This window comes from Oncorhynchus mykiss, chromosome 17 (genome assembly GCF_057628025.1).
Source record: "Oncorhynchus mykiss isolate SJ-2025 chromosome 17, ASM5762802v1, whole genome shotgun sequence".
Taxonomy (NCBI): domain Eukaryota; kingdom Metazoa; phylum Chordata; class Actinopteri; order Salmoniformes; family Salmonidae; genus Oncorhynchus; species Oncorhynchus mykiss.
Genome location: NC_143038.1, coordinates 11,306,523 through 11,317,377, shown reverse-complemented (window position 1 = coordinate 11,317,377; position 10,855 = coordinate 11,306,523). Strand labels below are relative to the sequence as shown.

General features: G+C 44.1%; 1 long non-coding RNA gene across 4 annotated transcripts; it reads right to left on the bottom strand.

The window, feature by feature from the left end:
- Window positions 1-266: 266 nt before the first annotated feature.
- On the bottom strand, window positions 267-8,761 carry LOC118940394 (uncharacterized). Of its 4 annotated transcripts, none has more exons than XR_016487642.1 (6): window positions 8,460-8,695; window positions 5,199-5,299; window positions 3,412-3,511; window positions 2,282-3,001; window positions 1,638-1,688; window positions 267-1,252 (listed from the first exon to the last, which is right to left on the bottom strand). It is a non-coding gene; the product is annotated as an uncharacterized LOC118940394 (long non-coding RNA). The 4 variants fall into 4 exon arrangements; XR_005036946.2 differs by having other exon boundaries at window positions 629-1,252; window positions 2,946-3,001; window positions 8,460-8,701; XR_005036945.2 differs by lacking the exon at window positions 3,412-3,511 and having other exon boundaries at window positions 629-1,252; window positions 2,946-3,001; window positions 8,460-8,761.
- Between the last annotated feature and the right edge of the window lie 2,094 nt (window positions 8,762-10,855).

Below are 10,855 nucleotides of genomic sequence, written 5' to 3'. Positions count from 1 at the left end.
GTTGGGGTGGTGCTTGGATTAAAAAAAAATTAGAATCCCCATTAGCCGACGCCATTGGGGACAGCCAGTCTTACTGGGGTCCGACTTACTGGAGATGATTGTGAAAATGTCCCTTTAATAGAGTGGATCCAATGCCGCCCAATTCCCTTTATGGCAATGCATTTTTTTACTTTTTCGTTAAAAAAAAACTTTGTGCCCCTGACGTACGAAAACAAACAAGCCAACGAAATCCCCAGGACAACAGGGGAAAAATCAACAGCAACAACAAGGATTCAATCATTTATTTAATCAGCCAGGAAGCATGGCGTCTTCGATCTCATTTGGGGGCTGAGGAGACTAGGGACCAGGAAGTCAGCTGACACAGTACAGGTCGCACTGCTCCGTCTGTTGAGACCCTATATATAGACACCAAATCATATCTGCTTCCAAGAAATCATTCAACTACCAACCACACAGTCCCATTTCCCTCCTAAGCCACAGAACCTCCAATAGAATCAACAACTTCTCAAAAGGATACTTAGTCATGTGGTCTGTAGGTGCACATACTGATATGTTGTGTGTTCCTGTTTCCACTGGCAGACTTCGAACTCTACCAACATTTTCAGACAAAGATACAACAGAGAGTAGCTCAGACAAATATATTGTTTATTTAATTGAGGGGAGGGTGGTGTGAGGGAAGAATTGGTCTCTAGCCTCTTGGACCACAGAAGGCCAGACTGTAAACTCTGGTCTCTGTTTGACTTTCCATCATCCTTTATTAGAGTGAGACTCTTGGAGGACATCTGTGTCTTCAGAAGATTACACCTCTCCAGAATGTCAAACAGCAACTTATCATAGAGGAGTAGACATCATGCTTTAGAACGGTTGCATCCCCTCTGTTCCTCTTAGCTTTCAATGCAGAGTCGGACAAGGTTAGAAATGTATTTTCATGAGCTTTGGTGTCTCTGGTATATAACTGAAGATCTTTGACTCCTTCTCTGTGGCAGCGCTACCTGTGATGGTTTCTAGATGATTCACACCAGTAAGCATTTCAAAACAATCAACGAGGAAGGCTTCATGCTGCTATTGTCCATTTTAGCTGCTGAGCAGTGTGGTCCATGGCTTAGCTCTTCTGTCTGTGGGTGCAAAGGACCTACAGCTGTCTGTAAGTAAGGGCTGGATGACGGGAGGGAAACCAGTCTTGGAAGGAAGGGGAGAAGTGGTTTGAGCCATCCCCAGGCTCGTGGTGAGGATATTTATCCTGGGAAGCACACTGGGAGGGGGAAGAGAGAGGCAGTTAGTTTGTAAGTTAGCTGCTGACTAGCGAACCTACTAATGCTACTGCAACAATGGTGTGACACAGGTTAAAAGCAACGAGACCATCCTCCAAAACACATTTTCGGACACTATTACAAACTGTAACCATTTTGTTTATCGAGCATGGAGTTTTCAGGCTGTAGATGTATCTCCTTTAGCACATGGTTCAAAGCCTTTATCAGCTGACGGGATAAATCACTGTGTAAATATTCCTGTACAGGGAATCGCCAAAGACGAAGTTGTCCTTCGAAACACGTTCCCAGAATTCAACTTCAAACAACACAGATGTCCGCTAGAGTGGTGGTAATCACAAAATCACACAGAGACTTGGATCGACTCACCAGTTGCCTAGCCGTTGAACCGAGGACATGTTCTACATCCTGGACCCACATCTGTGAAAGAGAGAGAGGTAGAGATAGAGAGGGGGGGAAAAAAGAGATCAGACAGACAAGGGGATGATAAGCAGTTGACACGCAAGGACATGAATCATTCAAAGAGAGTGAGACGTTGTTGCAAAGCAGAATGTCTTTATGCCACATTTTCTCAGGCTAAGGGAGCAGTTTTCCGCCTCGCATTGCCATAAAACATTTAGCAGCATGCTGGATTTCTCCCCAGGAACTGTGTGTTCCCTTGGTTTTCTTGTGACCCAGAAGTCTCAAGTCTTGATGGATTGACATTTCCAAGTTGCCTCATCACACAGTCACATACACACACTCCATCCAATCCATCTATATACATTCAAAAACGACATAGAAGTGCATGCAGTACGGGGGCTGATCAACGGCATCAGGAAAGGTGGCATGAGAGTAAAACCCTTCCAAGCTATAGTCATAACCCTTAGAGAGTTCACCTTTGTGGATCCCCCCAGGTCGTAGCAGACACACACAACAATTTAGTGTTGGTAGTTTGCCTGATATGACAAAACACAGAGAGAGTGTGCAGGTGAGAGATGGATGAAGGGAGTTTCAGGTGAGATATTTCTTACTCTGTGGCTCGGTCTCTTCTCTATGCTCCACTCCCTCACATCTCTCCAGTGCCCTGGCAGGCGAGCACTATCCTCTGCTCCAGGCATGCTGAAGAAGCGTCCTCTCTCTCCTTTCTGACTCCCAGACAGTCCCACTCCACTGGTGTTTGGAATTGGCCCAAACAGAGCTGGGTGTTTCTGGCCAGACCACCCCCTCTTATCTGTCTCAGGTGACTGACACTGTTTCTGTATTTGCAACTTGAGTCGAGACATTGATACTCTGCCCTGTGTGCTAGAGTTCCTCTGGTTAGGGCAAGGCTCTTTCCTTGCCATTCAGTACATCCTGCCCCTAGTCACGATCCTGTAAGGCTAAACCATCTCAGACTTAGTCAACCTCAAATATCTGAAAAGCTACTTCAACCTCAATTAGCTGTGTAATTGGACCGGCCATATAAGAGAGAGGGCTTTGATCAATGGGAAAGATTATCTATGCATTTCTCTCTGCATTATAAACGATCTGACAAAAGAAAGAGCCATTATTGATGTGAAGACAGATTTAATGATTTACTGTCCTAGCACTGCTGCTGAATCATAATTATTACAAACTGTAGCCATTAGTGGGGTTATATGGATGAATAATATCGAGAAATCAGAAAAGACTAGAATAGAATAATTGGTCTCTCACCTGTTCCTTTTCTTTCCATACAGCCTGGTCACCACTGGTTGCTGCTGCCTGAGGATCTGAAAAGAGGAATTTCCACCAGAAAGTTTAAACCAGTAGACTGTCTTGTATAGGTAGACTCTGTACTATAAAACACATGTTAGCCATGGGAGTTTAGCTTGCCTAGCTAGCCTGATGCACTGCCACCTGGGACTAAAATGCTTTTGGCTCGACTCCTGGACACTTGTTTAAAGTATCCACTACTATAGTCATACCAAGTCTCTGTGTAGTAATCCAGGGCCTGTATTTAAAAAGTGTTTCAGAGTAGGGTCTCTCCTGCCCGTATAATCATATGCATTATGATTTAAAAGGCAAAACGGATCCTTTAGCAGCACTCCTACTCAGACTCTTTGTGAATGCGGGCCCCGGAGCCTACGGCACCTCACTAGCACTAAGCCTATACTCTGATTGGGTGGTTATTGATGCTTACCATCCAGGAAGCTTCACTGGTATTGCCATGGAAACACAAAGACTAGCCAGCCAGATGCATTTGGGGAAGAGCGGCTCCAGATTCCAATTTGACTAATTTACTGGAATGAAACCAGAGGGAGCAGGTCTTATACTTTTCCCTGAACCCGTTCCCATAACAAGCCTGTGTCTCTCTCACGCTCTTTCTCCACATGTTGGAGCAACTAATGATATGTAGATATGGTTAAACGTGTCAGTTTATCTATAGAGCTTGACCTCTTATTTACAGTACCAGTCAAAAGTTTGGACACACCCACTCAATAGTGAAGACATCAATTATATTTATATTTGAGTTTCTTCAAAGTAGCCACCCTGTCTTGATGACAGCTTTGCACACTCTTGGCACTCTCTCAACCAGCTTCACGAGGTAGTCACCTGGAATGCATTTCATTTAACAGGTGTGCCTTGTAAAAAGTTCATTTGTGGAATTTCTTTCCATCTTAGTGCGTTTGAGACAATCAGTTGTGTTGTGACAAAGTAGGGGTGGTATACAGAAGAGAGCTCTATTTGGTAAAAGACCAAGTCCATATTATGGTAAGAACAGCTCAAATGAGCAAAGAGAAATTACCTTCCATCATTACTTTAAGACATGAAGGTCAGTCAATGCAGAAAAATGGAAGAACTTAAAAGTTTTTTCAAGTGCAGTCGCAAAAACCATCAAGCGCTATGAGGAAACTGGCTCTCATGAGGACCGCCACAGGAAAGGAAGACCCAGAGTTACCTCTGCTGCAGAGGATAAGTTCAGTAGAGTTACTAACCTCAGAAATTGCAGCCCAAATAACAGACACATCCCAACATAAACTGTTTTAATTGGAGACTGTGTGAATCAGGTTTTCATGGTTGAATTGCTGCAAAGAAACCACTACTAAAGGACACCAATAAGAAGAAGAGACTTGCTTGGGCCAAGAAATACGTCCAAATTTGAGATCTTTGTCAGACGCAGAGTAGCTGAACGGATGATCTCCGCATGTGTAGTTCCCACCGTGAAGCATGGAGGAGGAGGTGTGATGTTGTGGGGGTGCGTTGCTGGTGACACGTTCTGTGATTTATTTGCAAATTCAAGGCACACTTAACCAGCATGGCTACCACAGTCCAGGCTGTGTAAGGGCTATTTGACCAAGAAGGAGAGTGATGGTGTGCTGCATTAGATGACCTGGTCTCCACAATCACCCGAGCTCAACCCAATTGAGATGGTTTGGGATGAGTTGGACTGCAGAGTGAAGAAAAAGTAGCCTACAAGTGCTCAGCATATGTGGGAACTCCTCCAAGACTGTTAGAAAAGCATTCCAGGTGATGCTGGTTGAGAGAATGCCAAGAATTTGCAAACTGTCATAATGGCAAAGGGTGGCTACTTTGAAAAATCTAAAATCATAAATCTATTTTGATTTGTTGATTTTTCTTTTTAGTTACTACATTATTCAATGTGTGTTATTTCATAGTTTGGATGTCTTCACTATTATTATACAATGTAGAAAATAGTACAAATAAAGAAAAACACTGGAATGAGTAGGTGTGTCCAAACTTTTGACTGGTGCTGTACAGTATGTCTACTATGCTGCATGGTCTTTGGTGTAGGTATGCTTTCCCACAGCACCAGTTGAACTACAACTTTACTACCGACACAACAAACTGTATTCTTTACTCACAAATTGCAAGTAAACTCCATTAGAAGCCCATGAGGATGACAGGCGTGTGTTTTTGAAGGCTATTTCGATCTGCAGTACATCCAAATTTACTGTAGTAATGTACCTGCAACTGATGCCTGACAGCGCGGTGAGCCTCACTTCTCCATGGACTGCAGTTCTCTCTGCACGTATGCCATCTCTTTCTCCCCCAGCTCGTCCGGATGGCTGAAAGGATGGATGGAAGGAGGAGAGAAGAGGAAAGCAGGGGTGGAGAGGTGGATGGACAGCAGGTGAAAGATCGTATTAGCACTGGAGAGGAGGGTGTGACAGATAAACTCCCACAGCTGAATAACTCTGGGATTTCTAAGTGTAAGTATGGTGACTGCTCGCCTTTTTGGCATGGGCTGTCACCAATCCCTTAGTGATTCAGTGACTTCCTGCCAGAAAGAGAGAGACAGATTACTCTGAGGACATGATTTTTGGTTGCTTTGTTGGTTTTTGAGGGGGATTCTCCTTTTAGCTGGTCAAGCACAAAGCCTGCACAGTCAGTTTGGTTCAATGCAAAGCAATGTGTCACTGTTTCCAGGTTGGTGGGTAGCAGTGTTCCACAATCTGCATAGAACATGTTTGGCGCTTGTAATGTAGTCAGTGTTCAATATACAGAGGAGAGAATTACTACCCGAGCATATCTGTCAAGCAGTCTGTTTGTGCTTGTAATGCCTGTGTATGTGTGTGCGCGTGTGTGTTTTACATTATTTAAAACAAGCCTCCAGAGATTGTACGGCAGCTCAGAGGTTCATAGAGAGAGTGTTAATCAGCTCAAGGGGTAAACAGAAGATCTGTGTTGTTGGGTCTCAGTCCCACGGAAGATGTTTGAATATACTCAAACCACTCCTGCCACCCCAAGCCCTGTGGCATCTCCATGTGCTGAGCTGATAGGGAATGCTCTTACATAGTAAACTGGGTGGCAGGTCGGAAGGTTGCCTAGTGGTTAGAGTGTTGGGCCTGTAACACATCTGTTGATGTGCCCTTGAGCAAGACACTTAACCCTCATTTGCTCCAGGGGTGTCATACTACTACAGCTGACCCTATAAAACAACACATTTCACTACATTTTTATTTAATTCTACATTTCTTTTGAATCCCAGCCCCCGTCCCCACAGGAGGCCTTTTGCCTTTTGGTAGATCGTCATATAATTTAAAAAATCCAGTGTATCTGGTAGGGGAGCCTAGTGGTTAGAGCATTGGACTAGTAACCGGAAGGTTGCAAGTTCAAACCCCCGAGCTGACAAGGTACAAATCTGTCGTTCTGCCCCTGAACAAGGCAGTTAACCCACTGTTCCCAGGCCGTCATTGAAAATAAGAATTTGTTCTTAACTGACTTGCCTAGTTAAATAAAGGTAAAAAAAAAAGTATATTGCTGAAGAGGTACTGTTACTTAAAGTGTGTTATTTCTTTGGACTGGCTGTGTGAGAGTGATACTGTGGGTGGCTGAGGAGTGTCTGTAATGTTGTCTGTGTAAGTATGTGCTTGTGGGAAGGACGGTCAGGGGAATGTCCTCAGTGGCCTCTCTCTCTACTCAACTCTCCAAGGACAGTAGTGTGTCACTCTTTATTTGGATAGTCTGGATAGTGCATCTGTAGATGCTCTACAGATGATCATACTACCAACAAACTATCTGTTGATAAGCAACTGCTTGCTAAGGTTACAGTTACGGTAAGGGTTAGGGCTAGGGTCAGGGTAAAGGTTCAGTTTAGGGTTAGAATAATTATTATTTAATTAATTAATTAATTATTTTAATTTTTTAAAATGTATTTAACCTTTATTTAACTCAGCAAGTCAGTTAAGAACAAATTCTTATTTACATTGACGGCCTACACGATGGCCAAACCCGGACAACGCTGGGCCAATTGTGTGCTGCCCTATGGGACTCTCAATCACGGCCAGATGTGATACAGCCTGGATAAGGGTTAAGGTTAGGGGTACGTCTAGGGCTAGGGTTAGTAGATAGTTATTTCAAATGTTACTGATAGTCTGTAGATCATCTACAGATGGCCTATTCAAATAAAGTGTTACCCAATAGTGTATCAGACCAATCTAAGACTGACTGTCAGAGCTGATGGTGAAACACTACAGTAGCACTGTCTCACCCAGTCAAATTGATCACACAATAGAATGCTCACATTGGTTGTAAATCTCATGGCGAAAGAACAGGCTGTCCCATCTCCTCCCTGGCAAACTGGCCTTAACTCCAATAACGCCATAATGTCTACCCTCAACCTTTGAACTCAAACTTTTCAACCCGATCACAGCCTGTTCTCTTGTTGCGCAGAGTTAGACAAATGTGAGCAGAGAAAGATTATCTCAAAGATTATCCTGACAAGCATTTTAAGGATGGATTTAAATGGCTTGACAGTAATCCATGAGTCATAATGGTACAAAACAACACGTGAGGCGATGGAAGCTTGGGTCGTTTTTTTGTTGTAAACAATCTTATAGCCCAACTTGAGTTCAGAGTTGACTGGGAGGCTGGCACACCGGGTACAGGCTGGTATTTGGCATCAGCTTGACATCCAAACCACCACACCCAAGCCTCCATCCATCATAGTGGTGTTTTTACATTCCTCAAAACAAAATAACCTCACATACTGAACTTTACTTCCTCTCTCACCTTGGCATGAAGAGATCGTCTGTTATTTAGGTATCATGCTGTAGTACCGCAATTGATGTCCTCCCCATGATCTTGAGTTTTATGGCCACCATGGCGTTAACAATTCATATTTACTAGAAACGTCTGGTTTCTCCCAGAATGGTTGTTCCAAGATCTGTCCTTCAACATAACATTCAGCAGGGAACTAACTGAGCACACTTCACACTAACGATGCCAGCTTCGCAGCACAAAATCACCTTGAATCAATTCAACCCTCGACCCCTGGTGTTTTTCACACCACATAATTGCCTCTTTTCCCAGACAGTCACAGTGAGATGACATTCAAGGACAGGGAGAGCCTTAAGGCTGGGGGGAACTAGAACAAATACATCTGGTGTACTCCGTACTGGCATTATACTCATCACACATAATAGAGATAGAGAGTGGAGACGACAAATGATTGGGAGATGACAAATTATTCTAACACATGATTCGAACTGAAGAGCCCAAGTGCTGGCAAAACGGAATCTTTCTCATTGCAAATCCCACACAAGAATAAATCCATCAAACAAGACTAGAGCCCTCAGACATCAAACTTAGAGCCCCCAACCAGAGCATGATAGGGATCGGAGCTCTCCGTCTAGACCAGTTAACTTTCTCTATGCCAGACACGGGCAAGCAGGGACTGTAAAAGGGATGAATGGTTTATCGGTGGTTAGGCTTGGATGTACTCACGGTTTGACTCGGTTGTTGAATCGTCTGCGCAGAATGACTGACAGGGTCGAGATGATCAGGATCGTGGTGCACATGATCAACCTGGCCCACGCACCCAGCAAGCAGGCCGGGTCAGCATGAACAGCTCATGGGGGCTCCCTGTCCCACAATCCGGAGGGGCCAAGTTAGCGTAGCGTTAGCCTGTTAGCCTGTTCCAGTCCGCTGCCCGTATGTCTTTCCTAGACCCCTGCTAAAACCTGGCTGGATTAGCAGATGGGGATTAGACCAGATGAGATCACTGATACTGCACTAGCGTAAGCCACTATGTGATGTGTACGCACTTTCTCATTAATCTCTAATTAGACACGTATACCAGTTACATATGGAACTTCTGCTTCAGGTTCTGGACTAGAAAAAGTCTCAAGATGAATCATCTTCCTGTTTATCAACCAGCATTATCACTGGCTATCAATGCTACTACCATGATGTGCCCCACAGAAGCCTATATTGACGACTTCCCTTATGGAATACTTTTCATAGGCCCCTGAATGCCAGACCCGTGGCAAACTAATGAACTATTACAGGGAAAGGCACAAAGAAGGAATGGGTGCTTTCTGTCTCTTCATGATTCCAGATGTCAATGAATGCCATCCTCCCCTGTCTTGTTAGAGTGAGGAGATTGTGAATGTGACCCTGGCATCTCGACATGGCCATTCTCATGGAATTCTGTCAGCAACGGAGACATGAAACTCCTCGCGCCTGTCACGAATGTTCTGAAGCATGGGTATCGGATGGTTTTGGATCCACAGGAGCAGCGCCAGGAATGTGAATTGTACAAGTTATGTGCGCATCTCATCTCTGGCTTGGGGAAGTGTTCCTAATTGTGGATTCCTCAGGTTTCTCCTCCATAGCCCTGTCATGATGGAGAGCCTCTTGGATCCATAAATCACCAAGAGATATGTATCTAAGAACCACTGCCACGAGTCTGTGGATTTTCCCTCCACCCTTGTACTTGATTGATTAATTAAGTTCACTAATTAGTAAGGAACTCCCCTCATCTCGTTGTCTAGGTCTTAAACCCAAAACCCGCCGCCTTCTGTGGAATGAGTTTCACACTCCTGTTCTATGACATGGTAAAAATATATTGTAACGGGTGTTGGAAGGAGATGCAGCATGGTAAGTGTCCATGTTAGATTTATTCAATAAGCTGAACATTGAAACACAACGTAAACAAAAGCACAACCAAAACAGCCCTGTCTGGTAGAGACACAGAAAACAACTACCCACAACTCAAGTGGGAAAAACAGGCTGCCTAAGTATGGTTCTCAATCAGAGACAACGATTGTCTGCTGCCTCTGATTGGGAACCATACCATGCCAAACACATAGAAATGGAAAACATAGAACACAAAACATAGAATGCCCACCCCAACTCACGCCCTGACCAAACTAAAACAGAGACATAAAAAAGGAACTAAGGTCAGGACGTGACATATATCATAACCTGGTACATTTAACCCTTATTTTACCAAGTTGCAGCAACGACCTGGTCATGAGTTACGGTGGAGAAGAGAGTGTTTCTATGAATCAATTGGAGGCTGTGGATGATTAGGTAGCCATGGTAGTAAGAACAATGCTTATTAAGTCCTCTCCTCTCATGACTAGAGAGGACCTGTATGCTGCTAGGAGTTCAAGTAAGTACCAACAGGGTCTCTGGATGAGTTATGTGTTGACATTACCTGTTGTACCATGAGGAGGTTACATAGCCACATAGGTGATGCATTATTGATCTGCTGCCAAATGCTGTTCTCTTGTCCCTGACACTGCTGAGTCAGATAGGTAGGCAGGTGTGTGTGTGTGTGTGTGTGTGTGTGTGTGTGTTCACATGTGTGTGTGTGTGTGTGTGTGTGTGTGTTCACATGCGTGTGTGTGTGTTCCCTTTTCATTCACCGGTACTTCTCACCTTACTGTACAGCTTGAAATGTTGATGTAGGTGCACATGTGTGTTTGTGTCTTTGTTATCACCATGGGAACCTGGCCAAATGAGTCCCTGACTGTCACCAGCGCTGGCTAGAATGTCAAGCTGGGTGACAAGAGACTGGTCGCCATGGTGAAACGTCACCATCCTGTCAACACAGCACACAGGGGAGCACACACACTGCTAAATACCACTGGAGTTATTCCTCTGCAGATACAGTAGGAGGTGGGAGATGTAGAATATACTACAGGGCTTAATCATTCAATTAAAACCAACATCTGGAAGTTTCCATGATATTAAGAATTCTTCCCGCCAACACTGTAAGACTCCGAGCAGTCATTGGATTTGCATAAATGTACAATAAAACAAAGTTATAACCACATCTGATGATACAGTACAGGATGATATATCGGCAAGAGACCCGAAATACATTACCATGT